Source organism: Palaemon carinicauda, chromosome 1 (assembly GCF_036898095.1).
Source record: "Palaemon carinicauda isolate YSFRI2023 chromosome 1, ASM3689809v2, whole genome shotgun sequence".
NCBI classification, from domain to species: domain Eukaryota; kingdom Metazoa; phylum Arthropoda; class Malacostraca; order Decapoda; family Palaemonidae; genus Palaemon; species Palaemon carinicauda.
The window spans coordinates 193,863,139-193,869,877 of NC_090725.1; positions in this window are offsets into that span (position 1 = coordinate 193,863,139).

The window sequence follows — 6,739 nt, forward strand, 5'->3', positions numbered from 1 at the left end:
GAAAGCATTATTGTATAGTAGTACGTTTTCAAGAAAATGTTTTGAATGATGGGATGTTCCACTGAGAAGTTTTTTCCATATTCAGGGGGTTCAACTAATAAAGGCAGTCTAATTTTCCTTCTACTGTAACACTATTCAGGAGGTTCTTTCTTCTATTTCTTCTCAAATCTATTAAGTCTATTGGAGAATGTTTCATTGTCATACCATGAGTCGTGTCCATAGAGTAACACCAATCTCACTAAACTGATATATAGTATGATTTTTATTTGTAACTTTAGGCGATTTGATTTCCAAATTTGACTTAACCTAGCCATTGTCTGATTTGCTTTTTTTCAATCTTTCGCTAAAATCTAATTCTAAAGACCCTATATTGAATATCATACTTCCTAAATACTTAAATGATTCTACCTCATTAATCCTTTCTCTTCCCAATGATATTTCATCTTCCATTACGTACTCCATTCTCAACATCTCTGGCTTTCTTCTATTTATGTTGAACCCAACTTCGTATTATATTTTATGCATTCTGGTAAGCAAGCGTTGCAAACTCTGTGATGTTCTGCTAATAAACACAGCATCATCAGCATACTCTAGGTCTACTAAATTCCTATCACCAATCTAGTTCAATCCTTCTCCACCATCACCAACTATTCTACACATTGCAAAATCCATGAGGAGGATTACACAACATAGGCAACAACACATTACCTCTGAGTATGCCGCTGTTCGCTGGAAATTTATTCAATAACACTCCACTAACATTAACTTTGCACTTGCTATGCTCATGAACAGACTTAATCCAATTCACATATTTAAGAGAAATTCCATAATAATGCAGAACTCTCCAAAAAATTGACCAGTGCACACTATCAAAGGTTATTACGACTGGCTAAATATCTACTCAGCAAACTTGGATCACAGGGAAAACAGTTATCTTTGGTGCTTATTATAATTGCCTATCTATTGGATGATGATGGCCCGCATAACTAGCAAGTTGAAGAACAACTGACACCAGACCAGGCTGCCTTCTGAGCAGGAAAATCCTGCTGTTCCTGGAAACTTTAGCCTCACTCAGTATTTTGAGGGTGATAGCGTGGCATAATCACAGCGGCAGTATTTGTTGACCTAACAGCAGTAGCCTATGACATAGTGAACCAAAGGTTGCTTGTTTTGAAACTTGCTAAAGTTATTTGGAACTTTAGAATTGTGCATATCATCCAATCACTGCTGAGTAACAGACTTTTCTTTGTTGAAATAGATGGTAGGAAAAGCAGATGGCAAAAACATAAAAACAACCTTCCACAGGGTTCTGTGTTGGCTCCCATACTTTTCACATCTATATTAACGATCAATCAAAGTTTATAGATACCCGTAGATTTATATATGCAAATGATTTGTGCTTAGCCATCCAGTCACATTCATTTTCTATCAAAAGCTTCGAAAGATCTTAATGAATACTATAAGCAACACTTACTAAATGCCAACCCTGAAAAAAACACAGGTAAGTGCTTTCCATCTTGAATGCTATCAGGCAAAAGGGGAGTTGAACATCTCATGGAATGATAAAAAATTTAAGAAGGATAGCTTCCCTGTCTAATTAGGAGTTACATAATACTGAACCTTATCTTTAAGCGGACATGTAAGGAAATTAAAGAAAGTAGCTACCAGAAATAACTTCCTTAGTGAAAATGCCAATTCTAATTGGTGAACAAATCCTAAGATAAACAGCTCTGGCACTTAACTAACAACTCTTTGCTGAATACTGCTCACCAGTCTGGGAAAGGTCATGTCATTCCCCCAAAGTTGACACCAAACTCAAACATGTTGCATAATCATTGTTGCCTTAAGACTAACACCCCTTCCAATACACTATAGATTGACAGGCATTGCACCATAGAACATCTCCCGAACAACCCAAAAATATAGATAAGAGAATAATGAAACACATCCCAAAACTTTACTACCAACTGACTAATATATATTTCAAACCGTTCTTCAATATTTATCTGCTCTTCGTCTCCTAAAGTCTCTAAGCCTGGAAATCGTTTCCTTCATTCAATTGCAAATGCCGAGAGAAGGTTGTGACTCAAAGACAGGATGAAAGCAACTGAGTGCGTTTATTATAGAACACTCTTCTTTATATACATAAGCTCAATGTAACAAGAAATTCCATGTTCAAAATTGACACCGTTACCGGTGAAAAAACCAGGCATGTTTATTCAGGTTCTTTTTAGTGCGAGGGAAGAGCGAAGATACAAGCATAATATATGCACAAAATGAACTATGTACGATCGTGTGACACAAGGTTGGTACATGGCTCTCCCCACCCCCTTAAAATGACATACTGTACATGTTAAATAGGGCGCCCTGATCTAGAGAGGTGAACTGTAGGTGGGTCATCTGGCAGGAGATAAGCAAGTTTTAGACGATCAATGGAGACCCAGTTTTCTTTGCCACGAATGTTTAGTAGGAATGCTTTCGGACTGCGTCGGATTACAAGGAAAGGGCTCGTTAAAGGGGCGTTAGCGGTGGCTTGCTACTGTCGTTGTGCAGGAAAACGTGCATTGCAGGGTGCAAGTCTGTCGGTATGTAATGCTGCGCTGCGGCTTGTAAGTCTGGCTGCATGGAGTAAATTTTCCCCCGACGGAGGAGGTTGTAGAGGGAAAAAATTCAGCAGGGACGACCAACGGGTCGCCATTATTATTATTATTATTATTATTATTTGCTAAGCTACAACCCTAGCTGGAAAAGCAAAATGCTATAAGCCCAGGGGCCCCAACAGGGAAAATAGCCCAGTAAGGAAAGGAAAGAAGGAAAAATAAAATATTTTAAGAAGAGTAACATTAAAATAAATATTTCCTATATAAATTATGAAAACTTTAACAAAACAAGAGGAAGAGAAATTAAATAGAATAGTGTGCCTGATTGTACCCTCAAGCAAGAGAACTCTAACCCAAGACAGTGGAAGACCATGGTACAGAGGCTATGGCACTACCCAAGACTAGAGAACAATGGTTTGATTTTGGAGTGTCCTTCTCCTAGAAGAGCTGCTTACCATAGCTAAAGAGTCTCTTCTACCCTTACTAAGAGGAAAGTAGCCACAGAACAAATACAGTGCAGTAGTTAACCCCTTGAGCGAAGAAGAATTGTTTAGTAACCTCAGTGTTGTCAGGTGTGTGAGGACAGAGGAGAATCTGTTAAGAATAGGCCAGACTATTCGGCGTATGTGTAGGCAAAGAGAAAGAACCGTAACCAAAGAGAAGGATCCAACGCAGTACTGTCTGGCCAGTCAAAGGACCCCATAACTTTCTGGCGGTAGTATTTCAACGGGCTGCCGAGACGTCGAGGGTGTCTTTAGGAGTGGTCCCTAGTCTCAGGAGGACCCAGGAAAGCTGAGTAAACCAGTTGAAATTCTTGCAGCGGGACATCAAAGCTGCTTTGAGGGTGCGATGAAAACGTTCAACTATTCCATTGGCAGCGGGGTTGTAGGCTGTTGACTGATGTAGGGTGATGCCCAGGAGATTCGCTAATGATGTCTACAATTGAGAGGTGAAAGTGGTACCCTTGTCAGAAGTAATATGCTCAGGGATACCAAATCTTGCAATCCATCCTGAGAGTAAGGCAGATGTACATGAGGCGGACGTTGCAGTTTCCATGGGAATGGCTTCAGGCCAACGAGTGGAGTGGTCGATGACGGTAACCAGGTAACGATGTCCTTGTGATGTGGGTAGGGGGCCTACTACGTCGACGTGAATGTGTGCAAAACGACGCTGAGGTTAAAGAAAGGTGCCCACTCCTGAATCCGTGTGTCGATGTACTTTGGAAGTTTGGCAAGAAGTACAGGCGCGGACCCAATCCTTAGTATCCTTAGAAATGCCGTGCCAAATGAACTTCGTCTTCAGCAGCTGTGCAGTAGAACGGCACGAGGGATGTGAAAGGCCGTGAATGAAATCAAACACCTGCCGGCGCATGGGAGCAGGAATCCAAGGTCGCGGTCTCCCAGTACTGACTTGGCAGAAGAGGGTGGTGTTGGAGTCTTCGAGGGGGAAGTCTTCCCAACTGAGGGACGTGCAGGATGTCCTGCATGCTTGATACTCTGGATTCTGTCGTTGGGCTTCAGCCAGGGCGTTGTAATTCAATCCCAGTTGAACGGTAGCCAACGTGTTTCTTGACAGGGCATCGGCAACGGGATTCATTTTCCCAGGGACGTATTGAAGGGTGCAATTGTATTCAGCCACGGCGGAGAGATGTCGGCATTGACGGGCGTCAGACTGTCGAGTGAAGGCGTGCACCAGAGGCATGTGGTCTGTGTGTATGACGAAGGGCGTACCTTCTAAGAAATGGCGAAAGTGATGAACAGCCAAGTGCACCACCAGCAATTCGCGATCGAAGGTATAATAACCCGATTCTGCCTTGGACAGTTTTTTGCTGAAGAAGGCCAATGAGTGGGACGAGCCGTTGACCACCTACTCGAGTACTGCACCAATAGCGACGTCGCTGGCATCGGTGGAGAGAAGGAGAGGGGCATGTGGGATAGGAAAAGGGAGAGCCGCAGCAGTTGATAGGGCCTTCTTTGCATTGCAGAAGGCTGTTTCTTGAAGGGGACCCCACTTCAGGTCCTTTGGCTTGCCCTTGAGGGAGGCGTAGAGGGGAGCAAGAGTGGCGGAAATGGCTGGCAGAAAACAGTGATAATAGTTGATCATGCCCAAGAATTCCTGCAGAGCTTTGAGGGTCGAGGGCGCGGGGAAGTCTGAACAGCTGCTACCTTCTCAGGGAGGGGATGGACTCCTTCAGGAGTGATGCGGTGCCCTAAGAACGACACTTCATTGGCGCCAAAGGTACACTTGTCGTACCGGACTACAAGGCCGTTTTGTTGCAGGCGGGCGAGCACAATGCACAGGTGACGGAGATGTTCCTCTTTTAAGGAGGAGAACACAAGTATGTCGTCCACATAACATACACAGAAGGGGAAGTCCCCTAAGATGCCATCCATGAAACGTTGAAACCTGGCCCCAGCATTACGAAGGCCAAAACAGGAGTAATTGAAGGTGTATGTACCAAACGGAGTGGTGATGGCGGTCTTTGGGATGTCTTCTGGGTTCATAAACACCTGATGATACCCCGTCAGGAGGTCGAGCGTAAAGAAAACCTTCGCTTTGTGCAGGTAGGAGGTCACGTCTGTAATCCCTCATGAACGGAGGGAGCCGTCTTTCTTCAGAACAATGTGTAAGGGTGACGACCATGGGCTGGAGGCCTTTTGGCAAAGGCCCATTTCCTCCATTTCGGCGAACGTCTGTTTGGCGGCTGTCAATCGTTCTGATGCCAGACGTCTGAATTTTGCGAAGACTGGGGGTCCCATCATCTTGATATGGCGATAAATACCGTGCTTGGCAGGAGCCGTGGGCTTTTGGCGAAGTTATGGATGGAAAACTTCCTGGTACGACGTGAGGAGGTGGGTGTAGTCATCCGTGGGTGCGCTGATGTGGAGAGCGAGGTTGGAGGCGGTGGGTTGAAGAGGTGTCGACAAGCACGAGTCTGCGTTGACCAATCGTCAGTGGGTGACATCGACCAGAAGGTGGAAATGAGAGTGGAAATCCGCACCGGGGACTGGCAATGTGACGTCAGCAACGAGAAACTTCCAGTTAAATTTACCGTTTCTGAACGATAATGTGAGGTTTTCGTAACCGTAGGTGGTTATCGCAGATCCATTGGCAGCTAGCAGGGTGACGTCGGCAGACGTAGACAGACTACGTCGTGTCCTCAAGAGTTCCCATGGCAAAAGAGAATGACAAGCATCCGTGTCTATCAAAAATTGCACGCCCGTCCCTGCATCATGTAAAAAGAAAAGATTAGAAACACAGGAGGCCATCGCCACGAGCGATGGCCTACTTACACGTTATTTGGCCACTGACAATCCTTGGCACATTTCTTCGCGGTTGCCCCGAATCTGAAGTGGTAGTAGCAAAACTGCGGCGGATGGGAGGTAGTAAGTGGCTGTAGAAGTCGTTGGTTGGGTCGCGAGCGAGTGGTGGGTGGTGGGTGGCTTTGTCGCCGTTTCGGCACGTCACGGGTTAGGCGTGTGTGTCCTACGTCATTCATGTCAGCTTCGGTTGACATAGAATAGGTGTCCTCTTCGTCAGGGGTGGAGACGATGGAGGTCTTGAAGTGGCTGTCCATAAGGGCGTCGGCTTTGGTCATCAAGTCCTTTATGGTTAAACTATTGACATTGGCTATGTCAGCGAGTATGGGTCCGGGTAAATGGTGTAGCCAAAGGGCACGAAGTAGGTTCACCTCACGAGGAGAGCCGTCTGCGACAGGTTGCAGGCGAGCGATATTGGTCATTTCCCTGAGGGTGAGTGAAGCCCTTTGGTCCTTCAACGGTTGTTGTGAGAGCTGAAAGATCTTTGCTATACGGGCGGCTGGCAACGGCGAGTGCTGCTGCAGAAGGTATGTTTTGAGTGTGTCATACGCTATTGGGGCGTCTCCTTGTTCACAAAGCCAGTCGGATATTTCCGGGAAGGTGTCCTCGGGTATCGCCACGAGAAAATAATCCGCTTTGGTGGTTGAGTGAGTCACGCCCTTTATGCGAAACTGGACTTCTGCGTGCTGAAACCAAGGAAACACCTCTCCGCTGGAGAATGATGAAAGTTTCAATGGGGGAGCCGCAGCTATAACTTCCATAGAGTCCGCCATAGTACCAACGATGTCGATGGAGGAGCGATGGGGGGTGGAAGGCGGG